Genomic DNA, 22249 nt, shown 5'->3' on the forward strand with positions numbered 1-22249 from the left:
TTGCGCATACTCTTGACCATACTCTTGGCCATCTAAACAATAGAGTTTGTAATAATAAATATCAAATAATAATGTGATTGACTATGGTCCTTCTGAACAAACTTTTAACTAAAAAAGATTTTTGGATAACAGCGCTTTTCTGTCACAACTTTCTCAAATGTCTCAAGCAAATAAAATGGTGTTTCTTGTAAGATTACTCAATTCTAAATTAATATTGACTTATCAACACAGTTTTTGTCTCTTCACACAAAATGCACTGAAAATATAGACTACGTTTTGGTTGAACTTCTTCTCACAAAATGCACTGAAAATATAGCAGTTATAAACAATAAATAAATAGTTGGTATAATTTACAGTCAATCTTGGGTGTTTCCGCCTGCCAAATATCTGGATTCAGTGTAAATTTCACCCCGCTATAGATGCTTTACTTTTTGAAGCTCACGATTTGAGCCAAGTATAGAGTGCCGACACACTCTATCTACGATGTTGCTGGCTCATCACAATGTCAGGTAAAAGAGCAGAATCGCCATCTTTAAATTAGATCCGGTTATTTTTATGAATGAACCGAGTGACACTGTCTAAAACTAATATCAATCCGCCCATAACATCTCATTCACAAACGAACAGCGCCCTCTAGAGGCAAAAAAACCACAATTTTAATATATATTTTTTTTTAAATAGCGCCCTCTAGCGGCGCAAAAAACTATTCGAATATCCGGTTAATTTCGGATAGTTTGCCAGCGGTATCCGAATACCAAAATTTCACTTTTCGCCCAGCACTATTTGTGACACTACCCCTTGTTATTTTTGTTTTTATTTTAGATCTAATTTTGATCAAACGGACTTGCCCCTTGTGATTTGTCAATGTTTTATTAAAGTTTGATCAAACTGCTGGACTTACCCCCTTGTGATTATTTTATTTGATGTATTGCAGGGTTGTACTGGTGAGCTGAGATTTAATTGTAGAGAATCACTGCATGTACAAGGGATCGCTGACTTGACCAGGGAGTAAGTGTTAACACAAACTAAATGCTCACATACACATGGGATATGTTGTTATAACAAAAACATGTGTCTGTGAATATAATAATAATAATAAAAGTCTGCTGGACTTCCCTCTTTTTTATCAATTTTTAACCCAGATTTGATCAAAATGCTAGACCTTACATGTACCTCTTGTGAATTTGTTCAGTTTAAACCAAAATTTTATCGAACTGCTGAACTTGCCCCACCCCCTTGTGATTTTTTCAATTTCTTTTTACAAAATTTGATCAAACTGCTGAACTTACTTACCCCTTGTTTTTTTTAACAAAAAAATGATCAAACTGCCCAATTTTGGACCCAAATGATAAAACTTACTCTTTCCATTTTTAACGAAAACTTGATAAAATTGCTGGACACTATTGGTTATTACTCAAAACAATTATCAGCATAAAATATCACTTGTTAACGAGTAATGGGGAGAGGTTGATAGCATAAAACATTGTTAGAAAGGGCTTCCGCTAAAGTGACGTAGATTTCTAGAAAGAAAAAGAAGTAATTTTCCACGAATTTGACTTTAAGACCTCAAGTTTGGAATTTGAGGTCCCGAAGTCAAGGATCTGAAAGCACACAACTTCGTGTGACAAGGGTGTTTTGTTCTTTCAACTCCGATGACCATCCGAGCTCAAATTTGCACAGGTTTGTTATTTTATGCATATGTTGAGATACACCAAGTGAGAAGACTGGTCTTTGACAATTACCAATAGTGTCCAGTGTCTTTAACCCTGTGACTTTTCTCAATTTAGATTTAAAAAAGTTATCGAACTGCTGGGTTTACCCCTTGTGATTTTTTCATCTGATGTATTGCAGGGTTGTACTGTTGAGATGACATGGCAGAGAATCGCCACATGAAGAAGGGATCACTGTCTTGAGACTAGACTTGAGTAAGTGTAAACACAAACTAGTCCTCATGACACCTGGGATGCTGTTATTGTAACAACACATCTCTCTGTGAATATACCAATAATAATAGTCTGCCTTGTGATATTTTCAGTTTTACCCAAATGTTATCAAATTGCTGTACTTGCCCCGCCCCTTGTGATTTAAAAAATATATATATATAACAAAAATGTAATCAAACTGCTGGACTTAGATCCCTACCCCTTGTGATTTTTTAAATTTTAAGCAAAAATAAAAAAAAAGAAACTGTTAGACTTACCCCTTGGGATTTTTTCAATTTAAGGCCCAAATTTGATAAAACTGCTAGACTTTGCCCCTTGGGATTTTTTTCAATTTGGCCCAAATTTGATAAAACTGCTGGACTTACCCCTTGTGAGTTTTTCAATTTAGGCGCAAGTTTGATAAAACTGCTATTAATTTTAGGCAAGGTCCAAACTGGCTTAAACTGCTAGACACCCCTTTGTGTTTTTTTTCCATTTTTAGATGCAAACTTATTTTGTCTTTTAAAATGTTTTTCTTTGTAGTGTTTGTCAGCCATCATCATGACGATGTCAGAGGTCACCAGTAACAAAGCTCAAAACGGTCTGAATGTGATGTAGGCCTATAACTAAAAAGGTAAACACATAATTCTTAACAATTGTTTGAAGGATGAGTATGCAAATCAAATGGAACTAGCGCCCAGATTAAACTCATTTAGCTAAAGGCCAATCACCACCAACGCCATGCAATTGAAGCTTAAAATAACTACAATTGTTTTTTATTTCACATATTATAAAGTTTCTATCAACTATGACCAGAGACAATTTGGTACACCTTACTAAGTCAAAACTGAGTTAGTTTGAAGGTGACACAGAGTGTTGTACCAGCACACAATGTGTCATAAAAGTCAGGACTGATTAACAAACAATACACCATCCGAAAATCGGTCTGATATACAATAGTGGCTGCATTTCTGATAAAATTTTGACTTGGGGTGGGGGGGGGGTGTCTGTATCATCCCCCCCCCCCAATTATAACCTCTTTAGGTCAGTATTCCACCCAGGTTATCTTGCACATTTGAGGGATTGCCTTCAATATAATTGACCAATAAAACCTTGACTTGAGAAAATGAAAGACAGCAAAACATTCTTACACTTGGATTTGTTGTTGTCTTGTGAGAAATATGAGTAAGGCACCGACCATGAATCGCAGAACCCCCGCCGTTAGCCACAGCAGATAAATAATCTGCCAGGGAATAGTGTAGAAATCCCAGACAGTGCTTTAATTTCCATTTAGCCAAATACCCAAATACAATGATAAACTATGGTGCAGCCTGCCTTGTCTGCCACGTTTGTATAATAATCGGACAATTAAAGTTAAGGCAAAAGGGGGATAAGGGGTGCATTATTTCTGCTATTAACTTTCCCTCATTTAATGGGTGAAAAGTGTATCACCACAGGGGCCTGCCACCACACAGGTGGTTATTCACGTCACCATTAGCTTCTCTCCGCACCCAGTGGTAAATGAGTACCTGTGCGGGCAGAGTTGGTTCTTGTGATTGATTAACTTACATTATTTGGCGACACAGACTAAACTTCTCAGGGAGCTGAGATGGTTTAAGGAATGATTTAAGGCCCTGTGAGCAGGGAGAATAATGTTGAATCGCCATGAGCGTCACTGCGTTACAGACCTGAGCGCTACAAGAAGCCACCATTATTGTTATTATTATATAAAGAGGTGGTCTAGATTACCTATGCAAGAAAAAAAATATTGGCTTATAACTACATAATTCTTACAAAATTTACCCAGTCAGTTTCCCTTGTGGTTTATATTGATATCTGAAACAAAAAGTTGCATCCCCTTAAGGTGATCCCCTAGCTGCCGCTTCCCAGGTTGTATCATAATTTGGGTGTGATCCCTGGCTACACGGCAGTTAACGGTTGTATGGCTTCTGACTGGCACCCCGAACAAAGATATTGACAGAATAGGGACACCGTCAATATAGGGCTAGATAGCTCAGTTGGTAGAGCGCCGGCACGTTAATCCGGAGGTCGTTGGTTCGAATCCCACTCTAGTCAATTCTTTGTTCAACCCCCAAAATAACTACAAATTTTTATCTGTTAACTTGTCCTTTCAGGGCCAGTAGTTCAAAGTACGAATGGAGTATCCCCTACCGACACCTTGAAGGCTGCATAAAAAGGAGATCAACTGCCTTGGAAAACATCAGTTTCATCAAGACATCCTAGCAGCTCATCTGTGGATCATGAATGAACAAAAGTAAGAGATTCTATTTAGATGAGTAAAGCCTTATTCATACTTCCTGCGAATACGAATGCAAAGCGAATGTTGACGTCACAAATTATCAACGAATAACAATAGCAGTTCAAATCTAATTAACTCACTTATGAATATTGTTGCGAAAAGAGGGTTAAAGCCTCAAATTCGCATTGCATTCGTAGGAAGTATAAACCGGGCTTTACATGTGTTGATATTTGATGCTTTACATGCAGTGGGTTGTTTTGGTGCTGATATTTGATGCTTTACATGTAGCGAGTTGTTTTGATAGCTCACTATACAGTTTGCATCTTGTAAATAAGTACACCATTGCAAGCAAGCAAGCATAAACGCGTTTTTCTTTTGGCGCTAACTTGGTGGTGCGTGCGGATCGAAATGGTACAGCACGGACGATTTCGAATAAGACTAAAGGGACCTGGACACGTGCACGTGGCATGTGGGGTCCTACTTCCGGCTCGGGCCACTGGGTGGTTGATCTTAAAGGTGCATTCGGGCTCCTCATCTGCTAGGATGGTGCCGGTGTTATCACAAATGGTTGACCAACGGAAGTAGTCCCTAAGTTCTTTCCAACTAGGGACCGCGATAGTACAGTAGGGGACTGTCCCTCCTTCTGGGACGGCGGACCTGACCCATCCGACAGGATGGTGCAAAGGCCCTGATGACTCTGGAAACCGTGTGGGGCAGGTATCCTGGGACCTTCACGTGGTAGCCCTGTTTTTGACGAACCTTACCAGGATGAATAGGCCAAATTTGAAACTGAAACATATTGCTTGTATGGGTGTACTTAGCTACAAGATTGCCCTACAATTGTATTTTGTTCAACCAGATTATTAAAACAAGACTAATGCAAGAATAAATGCTTTGTTTTACATGTGAACCAACTGCGAGGTGGCATAACAACTGCATCTCCTCAGGACTGATTGTCATCCATGAAACAGCACCAAAGTCCAGTTGTAAGCGAGGGCTTAATGAACGAAGCCAGGGAGATTCATGCTCAACAGAATGGAGGGCTGTATGACACCTCTTGCAGCCTCAGGACTATTTTGTGTATTTATCCAATTTCGCTCAAATTTTGTCCAAAAATTCCACAAGAGCCTTGCATATTTATCCAATTTTGCTCTAATTTTGCCCAAAAATTCCACAAGACTGTAGCCTTGCGTTTTTATCCAGATTTTGCTCAAATTCCACAAGACTGTAGCCTTACGTTTTTATCCAAATTTTCCCCACAAATTCCACAAGACTATAGCCCTGCGTTTTTATCTAATTCTGCCCAAAAATTCCACAAGACTATAGCCTTGCGTTTTTATCCAAATTTTCCCCAAAAATTCTACAAGACTATAGCCTTGCGTTTTTATCTTATTCTGCCCGAAAATTCCACAAGACTACAGCCTTACATTTTTACAAATTTTGCTCAAATTTTTTCGAAAAATTCCACAAGACTATAGCCTTGCGTTTTTATCTAATTCTGCCCAATAATTCCACAAGACTACAGCATTGCATTTTTGTCCAAATTTTTCCACAACTTTTACAAGACTATAGCCTTGCGTTTTTATCTAATTTTTCGCAAAAATTCCACAAGACTACAGCCTTGCATTTTTATCCAAATTTGTCCACAAATTTCACAAGACTATAGCCTTGCGTTTTTATCTGATTTTGTGCAAACATTCCACAAGACTACAGCCTTGCATTTATATCAAATTTCCCCCAAAAATTCCACAAGACTACAGCCTTGCATTTTTATCAAATTTTCCCCACAAATTCCACAAGACTATAGCCTTGCATTTTTATCCAAATTTTTCCACAAATTTCACAAGACTATAGCCTTGCGTTTTTATCTAATTCTGCCCAAAAATTCCACAAGACTATAGCCTTGCGTTTTTATCCAAATTTCCCCCAAAAATTTCACAAGACTATAGCCTTGCGTTTTTATCTAATTTTGCGCAAAAATTCCACAATACTACAGCCTTGCATGATATCAAATTTTCCCCAAAATTTCACAAGACTATAGCCTTGCGTTTTTATCTAATTCTGCCCAAAAATTCCACAAGACTATAGCCTTGCGTTTTTATCCAAATTTCCCCCAAAAATTCCACAAGACTATAGCCTTGCGTTTTTATCTAATTCTGCCCAAAATATCCACAAGACTATAGCCTTGCGTTTTTATTAAATTTTGCTCAATATGATTGTTCAAGAATAAATGCTGATGCTATTTATGGACAAGTCAACTATTAGTTGATTCGTCTGAACTCGTAACTGTTGTCTCATTATTTGTCTCACTGTCTACTTGGCCGCCATGTTTTCCCACATTGCATTAAATTGGGTGTGTATTAATTTAATGGGAGTTTCCTTGCGCAAAATGACTTGCTAAAAGCGACTGATATACACACCCAATTGTACTGTGGGCAAAAATGACAGCCTGAGGGCCCACCGGGATAAGGTGGGCCCTCAATATTTAAGTGGGGGGGGGGTTAAGGCAAATAAAACACAAGTTACAAGGAGAGTCATGTCCAATTTTTTATTGAAAAATTTGGCCAAAAAAAAAGCAGAGTCGTGCAAACACCTGTGCCTGTTGGTGGACCCCCTCGGCCACCTGGAACTTGTGATGATCTTAAGGCCCAAGTGCAATGGTCGATATGTTTTCTGTTCAGAGAAGTTCAATTAGATGTACTCCTAGTATCTACTTCAATGTTGTAATGTCTCACAAAATATAGACGAGCTAGACGCAATTTGCTGAAACTGCAACTTCTAAGGGCCTTGTCACATGAGGCATTTTTTACAGGCAACTTAATAAAGGCAACCATCTGCGGTGCTTGCTACCGAACCACTTTGGTAGCACACAAGTAATTTTAATAACATTGTTGTACGATCCCTAAGATTATGTGAACTGTCAAATGTGAATAGATTCTGTTTTTGGAGATTGTCATGAACTGGTTGATTGTACATTGCCTTGTGTGACATGACCCTTAGCTTGGTAATCTGTTTGTAACTTCTTAACATAATCCCAGTCGTGACACTTGTGTCCTTAAAAGCTAGACACTTAACCACGATGCCTCGACCTTTGGATGGGATGTAAAGCCATTGGTCCCGTGTATTGTGTAACGCTCATAATAGAGCCCAGTACACTTATCGAAAAGAGAAGGGGTTCGCCCCGGTGTTCCTGGTTTGATTGGCACATATTGTGTCATGGTGCTATGTAAAGGCCGAGTTATAGTCGGTCGCGCGATGGTCGGGCGTCGGAAATTGTGACACGCGATCATAAAAAGACACGATTTTTAGGCCTCAGTCTTAGGATTGCACGCAAGATTTCCGTCGCGCGAACCGGCCTTTAAAGGAGTAGGTTTCATAATACAAAAATTGAGTTCCACAATTGAGTTCCTTGCTGCAGGAAAATACTGAATGTTGAGGAACGTCACTGACTGAATGGATATGCTTGCTGTTTAAGGAGCCACTATTATTGTTATAAAGGTGAATTAATTGTCTGTGTTCATTTCTTTCAGCTTGTCTTCCTAAGTTGAACACCCTCCAGATTTCCCACAATCGACTGTCGACCGCTTCAGATATTCAGGAGTTGGAGCGATGCGACAACCTCAGCGTTGTGGATATGTCTCATAACAGACTGGAAGACCCGGAAATTGTTAATGTTCTCGCTAACATGAAGATATGTGTAAGTTAGAGCACTTTACCACCATATCTCTCAGAAGGACTCCAACCCCACATTTCCAACCGCCAGTCTATGCGATCTTATTACAAACATCTTTTAAGGAAACTCTTGCCAAAACATCATGGGGTGAAAGATCATTTACTTCTGTTGCCCCTTTATTATGGAACGACTTGCCGGATCAATAGCTTTGTTCAAAACTTCCCTCAAGACTCGCCTAATCAGGACTTCATAACTTTCCCGTTTATTATGTCACTGCGTCATGAGCATCTTTAGATGGTTCCAGCGCATTATAAATGCCCATTATTATTATTATTATTATATTATACCTTTGGTTTTTAGAAGTTCAGTTAGGTTGTTAAGCAGTTTACAACAGCTTCTTATAGTTTTCAATCTGCATTTTTTGTTAGGTGAGGTTTGCGGTAGCACCATGTGTAAATACCTATGAGTTGATAGTGTTGGTAATAAAAAGAAACAACGGTTTCAGAACCAAAATTCCTCTAAAAAGATTTATACGTGGTGCTACTGCAAACCTAACCTTATTATACTCACACCACGCAAAGTTTCAAACCCTACTAAAGATGTATTTTCTCAAATGCATCCACGGTCTAGCTCCTCCCTACCTATCTGAACTTATAACGATCACGCAACCATCCCGCTACTCCCTTCGCTCCTCTCAAGGCATCATGCTGAACCACCCATCTCCAAAGATGCTACCCACACTTGGTGATAGAGCCTTCACTACTGCCGCTCCCAAACTGTGGAATAAACTCCCAATATCTCCCCGTAATCAACAATCTGTCAATATGTTCAAAACACTGCTCAAAACTCACCTGTTCTGTTAAACATTTATCTATGTCAAGCGCATTTGAACATGTATATGGAAAATGCGCTATATAAGTACATTATTATTATTATTATTATTATTATTATTATTACTACCAACAAAACAAACATTCTTCTAAAGAGATTTGCGCATGGTGCTACTGCAAACGTTACCTAATTATACTACCACCATGCAAAGTTTCAAACCCTACTTAAGGTGTATTTTCTTGTATTTCAGAGAGTGTTGAACCTGATGGGAAATACAGTCGTTAAGAAGATTAAGAATTACAGGAAGACTCTCATTCTCAGATTGGTAAGAACTCTTAATATCCAATATTTAATGGTGCAAGTAGTATGTCACTCTCAGTGAAATCTGAGCCGAAGTGATTAGCTTTCAGGCTTCTCAGATGCAACCTGGGTGGAGAGGAGCAATTATGATCAGTGTTGCGACTCACCAGGCCAGGATTCGAACCCACATTCTGTAAATTACAGAACTTGAGTCCACTGCCCTAGACACTCTGCCAGATACCCCTTGATCAAAGATATGGACAAAATAGGGAGACCGACATCATAAAGCCTGGTTCATACTTCATGCGAATGCGTTGCGAATTGGACCTGAATTTGACGTCACAGCTCTGTTTTCGCAGCGATATATGCAAGAAAGTTATACACAACTCAACCCCTGCGAACTATTTGTAACGACTACGTGACACCATTATTCGTATCACATTCGCATTTGTAGGTAGTATGAACTGGGCTTTCGGGTTAGACGGCTCAGTAGAGCACCAGGGATGGATTTCACAAAGAGTTATTAGGACTAGTCCTAATTTAGGGCTAGTCCTAAGAGATATCAAAAACGTATGGCTAGTCCTAAGTTAGGACTAGTAACTCGTCCTAACTGGAGATAAGACTAGTCCTAACTCTTTGTGAAATCCACCCCAGCTTTCTCCATTAGGACGTCCACCGTCCCGTGGTGGTCCGAGAAACGAACTCCCTCCAAGCCTCCCTGTCCAGCTGTTGATTTCACCAAATTCTTTCTAATCTAGGATTATTCTTAGGACTAAAGGCGAGTTACGTTCCATATCCGAAGACGTTGGGCGCATTGAACCCATCCCAAGTTAGGACGGGTTACTCGCCCTAACTCAAGATAGGATTAATCCTAGCGTTTCATGAAATCAGCTGTTGAGCTGTGGCATTAGCTAATGTATGCTACTTTAAGTGCTCGAATTTTGTCAGTCCCTCTAGCTTTCGCCTTCCTCTTCCAGTCGGCCAGAAACACATCGATGCTCTAATTTCCCTCATGGTTTTAACATTTATTTTAGAGGAAACTGTTTTTAGCTTTAATTACCGATGAGCATTTGGAACTTATTTTTTTTATTGTGTTTTTTTTTCCCCAGAGAAATCTGACATATTTGGACGACCGCCCAGTTTTTCCACGGGAGCGAGCTTGTACTGAAGCTTGGTAAGTACAATTTTAAAAAGTATAAAGTAGTTTCCATTTTTTACAATCCAGTTTGTTGTTTTCAGTTTGTAGTTTGTTAGCAGAAATATTGTGCTAAGCGACAGGGCTCAAGTTCACAAGAGACAGTAAACTGTTTGAAATGTTAAAACCAAACTGGCTCTTTTCAGAGCCAACACTTCCTCAAAACAGAATTATTACATGGTTGTGCTCGCAAGTTTACAATTATGTATAGTTAATTCTTATCCATCACAACATGCAAAGCTTAAAACATCACTTATCGAGTTATGTTGTCTGTTTGTATCCAGGCTTCAAGGAGGCAGGGAAGCTGAGAAAGAAGAACGACAACGTTGGATTAACAACGAAAGAGCAAAGATACAGGCCAGCGTTGATGGTAAGGGTTGCCTTAGACATGTCCGTCTTATTAATAATGAAAGAGCAAAGATACAGGCCAGCGTTGATGGTAAGGGTTGCCTTAGACATGTCCGTCGCATTGTTTTAAAGGTTTGCTGTACTTCTTGGGCTAGTTTCATAAAATTCTGTGTCACATCTCAAACCGCCATTAACAGAGGGCAGTAGTCATGGCTGATCCAATAGTTGAACTTAGAAGTCGTCTCAGTCTCAATCCTTTAAGGCCATTATGCTAACAGTCTGTAAGCAGAATTATTGTGCTAAGCAACATGGCCCAATTGTTCCAAAAGCCTGTAAGCACAAAAACTTGCTTAACACAGAAAAGCTGTACCACACTTTTCAGATTAGAATTTTGGTGTATAAAAACTTACCTACTTTTACACAACCACATTTGTTCGAATAGAAGTCTTTCTCAAAATGACTATTGTCAAAGCTGCAGTAGGCTTCTAACCAAAAGTTTTTCTTTCTTTAAGTTTAAGATTGATTACTAAACTTATTCTTCCCTTTAACAGCTTTATTGGAGATACGCAATCGAGCCCAAGCTGCTCGAAAACAAAAAGAAGAAGAAGAAGAAAAGAACTCCGCTCCAGAGACGAGTCTCTCTCCGGCTGAAGATGAACACCTGTTTACATTTGACGTCAGTAAAGCGCCCTCTAGTGCTGAGAAGAAGACAGGGATGATGATTGAGGAGGTGACATCACAAGGTAATAATTGTCTCTTTGTGTTTTATTTGATTTCTGAAAATAAAGTAAAATCAAAGATCTTACTTGTATGCTTACAAATGAAGGTGTCGTGGCCGAAATGTTAAGAGCACTGCCAAATCAAGCTCTGAACTGTTCAAGGGAGTGTGGGTTCAGGAGTTGTGACACGTGTGTCTTTAAGCAAGAAACTTAACCATTGCTTTGCCTTCGGATGGGACAAGAAGCTGTATGTCCTGTGTGTTGTTATAACAAGTGTGTTGGTATTCAAGCCTCACGAAGTCTCAACTTGGATGCCTTGAAAAGTTGCAGCGCAAGGCTCTTCGTATTATCTTGTCCTACGATTACTGTGAAAGTAAGTCTTTTGCTGAAATTTATTCCCAGCTTGGCCTCCCTGCCATGGATGTTAAACTTGAGCAGCTCTTCGTTAATTTTTGTAAATCCCTCCTCACTTCTGACAGATATAAACAATGACTTCCCCCACCTAGAAACAACAACCTGAGAAATTCCAATAAACTTTGTACAATTAAATGTAGGACTAACCGTTTCAAAAACAGTTGCATCCCCTCCCTAGTTGAGCTGCTCAATCACCAATAATTGTTCTGGCCTGTAGATAACTTGTTTTCATTGTGTAAATATTTGTATTGTACATGTACATACTTCAGTTTTTAAATTTTATATTCACATCTACTCTATTTTTATAATCTCGTAATAATTGTATATTTGCTGGTTTTTGATGTTTGAATGTATTTTTATATTGTAAACCTAAACACAATTCAGCCTTTTGGCTGCTACGTTTGTTTTTTAATAAACCAATAATAATAATAATAATAAAAATAACAACTATCAACACAGGTAAACGACCCCTGTACACACTTATCGCAAGGAGAAGGGGTTCACCCCGGTGTGTCTGGCAGTTCGACTAGTGTTTCTGGTTCATGTGCTAAGCATTCTTGTTTACAGTTTTCCTAGGCTTCTGAGCTACAGTGATTAAGAGTAACTATAAATATGAATAGTAAACTTGCGGGTACAACCATGTGTAAAAACTCTTTTGAGGGAGTGTTGGCTCTGAAAAGAACCGGTTTGGTCCCAACGTTTGGAACAGTATACTCTGCTTGTCGTCAGGAGAAACGTTGGTACCAAACCGGCTCTATCAGTGCCAACACTCCCTCAAAATAGTTTTTACACATGGTTGTACCCGTAAGTTTACTTGTCATATTTATAGTTACTCTTATTCCCCACACCATGCAAAGCTTCAAACACCATTTACTTTAGTTCACTTTGCGGCCTCCTTGGTTTTATTACCAGAAATATATTATATTCATAAAGAACACTTAAATCTAATGTTCCTTTTAAATGTTTTTAGGAGACACCAAGGACCAGAAGAAGGTCTTCACAACGGAAGTATATGAAGAGGATGACATTGAGACCATCGACCTCAGAGAAGAGAAGATTAATATTGATGTAAGTTAGATTTCAAGATGTGTGGATGTTGTCTTGAGACTTGTCACCACTCACCACCCCGCCAAACTATCACCCCGAGACAAAATATCACCCGACAAGTTATCGCCCGCCGAGATACCGGCCACTAAAATATCACCCCAATACCCATGTCATTTCATTCAAACTCCTTCAACTGACATACATATCCCTCAACCAGCACCCCCCCCCCCCCCCCCTCCAAGAACTCCTTTTATACCAACCTCGTTATACCCTCCGTTCCACAGCTCTTTCATGATACCTGCCACAGACCTGGTCCCAATCTCATGGCTCTGCTTACCGCCGAATTCTGCGCTTTCAATCACCATTCTCTACTTACTGTAAAAGTGGTGAAGTTCTGTGCTAGCTTTGTTAGGTAAGCATGCAAAAATTCCCTGCTAAAATACGCTTGACAGAAGTGCGGAATTCCCAACTTCAGAAAAATGCTAATCGAAGAAGTGACATTAGTCGAGCAACCAAGAGGAAAAATAATCATTGAAGAAATCAATCAATCCCTGAGCTCCACTAAGATTACCGACCAATCAAATTCATCCTTACTGATGGATGATGAAGACCCCGACGACCAATCACATCCTTTGATTCAAGAAACCAACCCATCAAAGTCAGACTTAATGGACCAATCAGAAGATGTGGAATCAATGACATCATCATCAGGAGCATCCAATAAGATTCCTTTGATTCAAGAAATATTTGAATCTAACAAGACGAAAGCCGAAGCACCGAGTCTCATCGATGAGCTCAAGAAATTTGGAACCAGAATTCCAAACAGCTGGGAGGTCCTCGAGAACGAGAAGAAAAGAAAAGAGCAGGAAGAATCCGACAAAAGCAAAGGTACGATAAGTTTCATTTTTTTGTAGATTTTTTGTCTACTTGTTTCTTAAAGGCACTGCAGTTGATTTCACGAAACGCTTGGATTAATCCTATCTCGAGTTAGGACGTGTAACACGAAACGCTTGGATTAATCCTATCTCGAGTTAGGACGAGTAACACGAAACGCTTGGATTAATCCTATCTCGAGTTAGGACGAGTAACACGAAACGCTTGGATTAATCCTATCTCGAGTTAGGACGAGTAACATGAAACGCTTGGATTAATCCTATCTCGAGTTAGGACGAGTAACATGAAACGCTTGGATTAATCCTATCTCGAGTTAGGACGAGTAACACGAAACGCTTGGATTAATCCTATCTCGAGTTAGGACGAGTAACATGAAACGCTTGGATTAATCCTATCTCAAGTTAGGACGAGTAACATGAAACGCTTGGATTAATCCTATCTCGAGTTAGGACGAGTAACACGAAACGCTTGGATTAATCCTATCTCGAGTTAGGACGAGTAACATGAAACGCTTGGATTAATCCTATCTCAAGTTAGGACGAGTAACACGAAACGCTTGGATTAATCCTATCTCGAGTTAGGACGAGTAACACGAAACGCTTGGATTAATCCTATCTCGAGTTAGGACGAGTAACATGAAACGCTTGGATTAATCCTATCTCAAGTTAGGACGAGTAACACGAAACGCTTGGATTAATCCTATCTCGAGTTAGGACGAGTAACATGAAACGCTTGGATTAATCCTATCTCGAGTTAGGACGAGTAACACGAAACGCTTGGATTAATCCTATCTCAAGTTAGGACGAGTAACATGAAACGCTTGGATTAATCCTATCTCAAGTTAGGACGAGTAACATGAAACGCTTGGATTAATCCTATCTCGAGTTAGGACGAGTAACACGAAACGCTTGGATTAATCCTATCTCGAGTTAGGACGAGTAACACGAAACGCTTGGATTAATCCTATCTCGAGTTAGGACGAGTAACACGAAACGCTTGGATTAATCCTATCTCGAGTTAGGACGAGTAACACGAAACGCTTGGATTAATCCTATCTCGAGTTAGGACGAGTAACATGAAACGCTTGGATTAATCCTATCTCGAGTTAGGACGAGTAACATGAAACGCTTGGATTAATCCTATCTCGAGTTAGGATGAGTAACACGAAACGCTTGGATTAATCCTATCTCGAGTTAGGACGAGTAACACGAAACGCTTGGATTAATCCTATCTCGAGTTAGGACGAGTAACACGAAACGCTTGGATTAATCCTATCTCGAGTTAGGACGAGTAACACGAAACGCTTGGATTAATCCTATCTCGAGTTAGGACGAGTAACATGAAACGCTTGGATTAATCCTATCTCAAGTTAGGACGAGTAACATGAAACGCTTGGATTAATCCTATCTCGAGTTAGGACGAGTAACATGAAACGCTTGGATTAATCCTATCTCAAGTTAGGACGAGTAACTCAGGAGTAACTTGTCCTAACTTTGGATAGGTTCACTGCGTCCTATCGTCTATTGATGTGGAATGTAACTTGTCCTAAGTCCTAAGATTAATCCATAGTTAGGAAGAGTTTGGTGAAATCGGCGGCTGGCCACGTTCTGTAATTACTCAAAATATTGTAAGCATAGAAAGTTACCGAGCAATAGAGCTGTTGGCAGTATAAAACATTGTGAGAAAATACTCCCTCTGCAAGAAACATAATTTTTGAGAAAGAGGTTATTTCTCACTAAAATATTTGAATCTGAGAAAGGCTTTAGGCCTGATGCCTTTCTCAGTCACAGGAAAGCACATTTAAGTGGTCTTAGAAATAAAGATAAATGATAATGACATGATTTGAGTTGTCTTAAGGGAAGGTATATATTTGGTAGTTACTCTTAAAATTGATGGCAATACAAACTTTTGGTTAGAAGCCTACGGCAGCTTTTGATAGTACAAAACATTTTGAGAAACACTTCAATAATGCGGTCATGTAAAAACAGTTTTTATGCCACAAAATGCGAACCATTACAGCAGTAACCCTTTTCAGACTGTGCATTCTTGTAAGATCATTTCCTCTTTCCGTGGACATATTCGCCCAGGTTTTTTGGAAATATCTCAAAAACGCTACCACCATTTGAAATTAAGTTTTCATAGGTTATTTTATTGAGTATACCGAAAAACAAAATACTTGCCCTTCAACACTAGCTTGTACAGGGGTCGATTTCACAAAGAGTTAGGACTAGTCCTAACTTAGGACTAGTCCTAGAAGATATACAAATTGCATGGATAGTCCTAAGTTAGGAAGAGTAACTGGTCCTAACTCGAGATAAGACTAGTCCTAACTCTTTGTGAAATCCACCCCAGGAGTGTCAAACGATAATACATTATATTGTGAACTCGCTTGATTTACTTGTGTTCCTTAAATTTTAATTTTTATTCTTGTTTTCCAGCAGAGAAGACCACCGAGGAGAAGATATGGGAGCTAGCGGCAAACGCTGGATCAACCTTAGATCGACCTGATCCTCCACAGTGATGCGTTATCATGGTAACAGGTACCTACTTAATAGCATCTTCATCGGATAGTTGGTGTCCGGTTGTGAATGGTGCGGCCAGAGATGTGGTTGGTACCCGCTGTCACCTTGCTAAACATGGATGGATTTAATATTCGTGTGAAAAAACTGTGACAGTTTGTTGCTGTTTTCTCCGCAAGTAGACACTGTATTAAGCTGAGACTTTCACTGGTGACTTCTATTGTATCTTACTTGATAATTGACTTTATGCGCATGACGTCATTTCAGTAGGGCGCCCTCACCTAGAGGTTAAAAGGAGGTTGCTTATTGGCCACTACTGTGCGCCACGCAAACAAATCTGTGTGTTTTGATTGTTTTGTCACCGTTTTACATCTAAGATGGCGGCTGCATGGCATCAATGCATAAGGTATTTTGTGCTTGTAAGTCAGCATGACACTGACGACTGACTAAAACCAAATCAACCCAACATTTAAGAAATCAAATAAACGGCCGAATGACAGAGGTAATCTATACTGTTCTTTTTCAATGAGTTGAAATTGGCAAATACTGGCCCGATGATGTACTAGGGAGGTTTCGCACGTGAATGGAGACGCATACGCATACGTTTAGCTATCTGTAACCTAATGTGTAGCAAGCAGGATATCAGTGTCCACTGCACGTATCTGTATCTGTTCGGTCCTGCACACAAACTCCACTATCGGGATATCAATGGTGCAGGCGTGTAGAGCAGATAGTGAGTAGCGTATGGCGTCATAATGATGCGATTCCGTCGCACAAACCGTATCTGTTCCCATGCATGTAAAACCTCCCTAATGTCGATTTATTTGATCTGTTACAGTCCCAAAAATTAAAATCTATTTACCTTTTTGATAATTTTGGTATCCTGTATTGAACTTCCAGTATCATTCCGTCCACTTTTGTATATATTGTAATTAAAAAGCATTGATAGAAACAGTAACAAAACTCTAATTAACTGAGTTCATGTTTGGGGTTTTGAAATATTTAAAATGTATAAGATAATATGTTTTTAAGACTTAATGGTGCTGTGTTTTTAAAAACCGGTTTGTAAAAACTAAAGTTTTGTCAAAGTTATGAACTTGAAGCCACGGTAACATTATGAGATCAAGTTTAATGTCTTCTCTGACCCCCAAATATACCTTTGTATTATATCGTGTAAAATTTATAATCCAATCATTTTTGATAGGGTTCGTTGTTTTTTGCGCGATTATCTTTAAGATTTTCTGTATATTTGTTGATTCTGATCGATACAACTTGAGACAACGACCTGGGCCCAATTTCAAAGAGCTGCTTAAAGCTTGCACAAAAAGTAGCTAAGCACAACAAAGTCATACTTACCAGAACAGGGTTACCAGCCAAACTACCGTGTCAATTGTACAATTTGTGACTGGTATCCTGCTGATTTATGCTAAGCAGAAGTTTTTTTAGCAATATTTTCTGCTTAAACAGCTTTATGAAATTGGGTCCTGGTCCACCCTTGTGTCTAGTGGTTAGACTGCATTCAGGACTTGCTTTCCACAAGGTTATGGGTTCGAATCCTACTAAGCTAACTGTAGTTCAGTGGTAGGACTGCAGGACTTGCAATCACAAGGTTGTAGGTTTGAATCCTACCAAGCTAACCTTGGTCCAGTGGTTAGACTGCAGGACTTGCAATCACAAGGATGTGGGTTCCAATCCTACCAAGCTAACCATGGCCCAGTGGTTGGAATGCAGGACTTGCAATCACAAGGTTGTAGGTTCGAATCCTACCAAGCTAACCGTGGCCCAGTGGTTGGAATGCAGGACTTGCAATCACAAGGTTGTAGGTTCGAATCCTACCAAGCTAACTGTGGTTCAGTGGTTAGACTGCAGGACTTGCAATCACAAGGTTGTAGGTTCAAATCCTACCAAGCTAACTGTTGTTCACTGGTAATACTGGAGGAGTTGCAATCACATGGTTCTGGGTTCGAATCCTACCAAGCTAAATGCTGATTTCACAATGATTTATAAGTACTGTATTGTCGATCTTCTACACGGTCAACAAAAATCCTCCAACCAATGTTTACAGTTTTAACAGTGTACGTAGTTACTGAATCACAAACACATGAGATTTCTGTTTTTAATTTTAAAAGAGGTCTTTTACATCTTATACTGGGTGCGTTCGATTAGCTTCCCTGGGTTGACCCCGGTCTGGCCTTGTTACGTTCGAATATTGGTGTCATTCCAGGGGCTCACCCGGGTCAGCCCCCAGTGCCCTGCTTGTGGGACTGGCCCGAGGTGCATGACGTCACCACGAGAGGGCGATTGTGAACATTCGATTAGCTCTTGTCAGGGGCTCACCCTAATGAGCACTGCAGGGTCGACCCGGGAAACTAATCGAATACATCCATTCTAGCAACTTGTGCCCACTCATTGACCAATATTATTTAGCTGCTTCATGGGCAATTAATTGAGCTTGTGTGCTTTCCATTATATAACTGGAATAAGCATGCTAACCTTCTTGCACTAAGCTGGCTGCCTAATTGTATCGGTGAAATATGTTTACCCTTAAAAGCACGGGACACATTTGGAGTAAATTTCTCAAAATAATTGTTAGCATAAAAATGTATTTGGTAGCAAGCAATGGAAAGCTGTTGCTAGTATGAAAATGAGTAAAATAATTTGAGAGGGGGGGGTGGAACATTATGGGAGAAGTGACCAATAGAGTTAAACATTTGAGGTGTGCATGAAACAACAAAGTTTTAAAGTGTTCAGGTTTTATCAATGGAACTGCTGTAGCGACTGCCCATGCTCAAGTACACTAAGTAGCTAAGCATCTTGAAAAAAAAATCACAGAACACAGTTGCTAGCAAAAATACCATCTGTGACTGGTGTCATGTTCATTTGTGCTTAATAGCTGGAAATTGTTAAGCAATGTTCTCTGCTTAAAACAGCTCTGAAATGCGGCACAATTATCGGGACTGAGAGTGCAACCTTTGGTCTAGGCCTGACAAAAATATTGATATTACTTTCCATTGTTTTGTAAAGGCAGCCCAGCCTACAAACTTTGCTTTAATTGGCCATACCTCCATACAAATTTCAGTCTTGTAAAATCATATAGTTTGTATTTGTATATTGTGTTTGTATGGAAATAAATGTTGTTTGATTGATTGATTGATTGATTGATTGATTGATCCCAAGCAGTATGTAAAGGGCGAATAAAAAGAAACTCCAGTTTTGCCGTCTTTAAATGAACTTTAAATTGTCTTATTTTTGTCTTCTGAAAGCGAGGTTGGGGGACGTTTTTATTTCTTTGTCTATTTATATTAAGGCAAAACTGCAAGGCTTAATCTTGATAGATTTTGAGTAAAAACAAAAATCAAGGTTCATCCTTGTGTTCAAAGCCTTGCAGGTTTTGACCGAAATTCAAATTAATGGTAAGTCTTGCAATTTCTACGAAAACAAAGTTAGCCTGGAATAAATCAAATTTTGGAACAATAGGATGGGTCTTATTCATTTTAATCCTGATTTTAAACGTCGTTATAGCCATCGGAGACGACTAAAACCAAGATTTTCTTGCTCCTCGTCCTAATAAGATGGGTCTCAAATATTAATTTGAGTCCTGATTTTAAACCGTCGTACTATCCGAATTAAGTCATTATCTCAAAAAGTAGCCATCAGAGACGACTAAAACCAAGATTTTCTTGCTCCTCGCCCTCTATTACACCTAGGTATGAAATTTCAGGCGATTTGGAAAACAAAAATATCGGCCGATTTTTGAAAAAACGACAAGGGGGTAGGGTAAGCTTGACGTTTTTTCACCCTCGGAAATCTTTTCTCTCCGATTTGCTTCAAAATTTAACCGAAGGAAGTTCTTCATGTGTAAAAGACAGTCTGCAAGTTACAGGTTGCTGGAACACTAGGATGGGTCTCAAATATTCATTTTAATCTGGATTTTAAACCGTCGTACTATCCGAATTAAGGCATTATCTCAAAAAGTAGCCATCGTAGACGACTAAAACCAAGATTTCCTTGCTCCTCGCCCTCTATTACACCTATATGTGTAATTTCAGGCGATTTGGAAAACAAAAATTTCGGCCGATTTTTGAAAAAACGACAAGGGGGTAAGCTTGACGTTTTTTCAACCTCGGAAACCTTTTCGCTTCGATTTGCTTCAAAATTTAACCAAAGGAAGTTCTTCATGTGTAAAAGACAGTCTCCAAGTTGCAGGTTGCTGGAACAATAGGATGGGTCTAAGTTATTAATTTTAATCTCTCTTTTGAGACACTCCTTTATCTATCAAGAGGTAACCAAGATATTGGGACAAGAAAACGGATAGTCGGGTACCCTATAGTTGGTCTTATACCAATGCTTCGTACCCAGCAATATGCCGCGTACACGTGTTTTCGAAATGGTCTCCAAGCATGCAGTTGACACTGGCTGTCTCCGTGGACGATATTTAGAGCATTTCGACGTGATTTTAATCTACAGGGAACTGTTCAGGCAAGACTAATGTATACTTGTTTATTCTGATTCAATAATAAGTCTTCAAATCCTCTAAGAATACTGGAATTAGCAATGTCGATGATTTATGTTTCTATTAGCTATCATCACTACGTTTATACTAGAATTTTGTTTTCCAAATCGCCTGAAATTTCACATAAATTATAATGGTATGCTTTGTATGGTCGTCGTTATATCCGAACTAACACGTTGGGCGATGGTGCGTTAATATCGCTCCCTATAATTCTGTCATTTAGTAAAGGTTGTTGTTTTCTCGTTGGTTATTCAGGGATTTCTCTTATTTTATTTAACTAATCACTGCAGACGTGTACATGTATATAGCCTATTTTACATCCATGTTTCGGTAATATTGTTAACGTTTGTATTATTTACACAATCACACAATTATATACACTCGACGTTTTAACTATTGTAATGATTTAAATAAAATTGTGTACCCGCTGTTATCGCTGCTTAAATTTGTACGAGTCAATTTGTCTGTTTTATTTGTCTGTAGAAACTCGAGTATTAAACACTAAATAACAAAATACATAAAGAAGAATCCGTGCAGTGCCTTACAGTCAATTACTTAGATTATCAAGAAAATTCTGAATTTGTTACATAATTAAAATAAAGTATTGTTTTGTTGACCACATAACGCCCTCAGCTTGGATATGCCCCCGCTCGATTTTCACCACTTTTAGATACTTTTTTTCAATCGCTGATATTTTTATCAGTTAAATATTCTCGTTTAAGTCCCGTGCATTTTATTTATCCCAAACACAGTCGAATTAATGTGCATGCTTCAACTCTGTTGTACCCAGTCCAAATCTTTACATTACCTGGGGTACTATGGCATCGGGAAATCCTTGTAAAACACGCGAGTGGAAGGCACTAGCTATAATACGTTTGGATTTAAAGTTTTCCACTCTACGGTTTATATTTAAACTCGAACCCATTGTTCGTAAGAAGAGCGGTGGCCCAGTGGTAGAGCTCCGGATTCTGAACGCAAAGGTACTGGGTTCGAGCCCCGGTGTGTGCCTTTTTCTACGCGTAAAGAACATTGGTTTAAGCGGAACCCTATGGCATAGGGAAATCCTTGCTTTATACCTAATAAATAACATGCGAGTGGAAGGCATAAGCTACAATACTTTTTGATCTAAAGTTGTTCACTCTAAGGTTTATAATTAAACTCGAACCCATTTTAATCAAGAAGTACTGTGGCCCAGTGGTAGGGCTCTGGATTCTGAAGGTAACGGTGCTGCGTTCGAACCCTGGAGTGTGTTCTTTTTCTGCTTTTAAGAACATTGGTTTGCGCGGTTCCCTATGGCATAGGGAAATCCTTGCTTTACACTTGGTAAATAATTTGCGAGTGGGAGGCATAAGCTAAAATAAGTTTTGATTTAAAGTTGTTCATTCTAAGGTATAGCATTAAACTCGAACGCAACCGAAGTAAGAGTAGTAGTGGCCCAATGGAAGGGCTCCGGACTCTACATCCAATGGTACGGGGTTCGAATCCCGATCTGTGTTCTTTTTCTACGCTTGGGAACATTTGTTTGCGCGGTTCCCTATGGCATAGGGAAATCCTTGCTTTACACTTAGTAAATAATTTGCGAGTTGGAGGCATAAGCTATAATACGTTTTGATT

General features: G+C 39.3%; 1 pseudogene; it reads left to right on the forward strand.

Moving 5' to 3' along the window:
• Positions 1-502: 502 nt before the first annotated feature.
• Positions 503-19368, forward strand: LOC139949145 (uncharacterized; annotated as a pseudogene).
• The last annotated feature ends 2881 nt before the right edge of the window (positions 19369-22249 follow it).

This window comes from Asterias amurensis, chromosome 16 (genome assembly GCF_032118995.1).
Source record: "Asterias amurensis chromosome 16, ASM3211899v1".
NCBI lineage: Eukaryota > Metazoa > Echinodermata > Asteroidea > Forcipulatida > Asteriidae > Asterias > Asterias amurensis.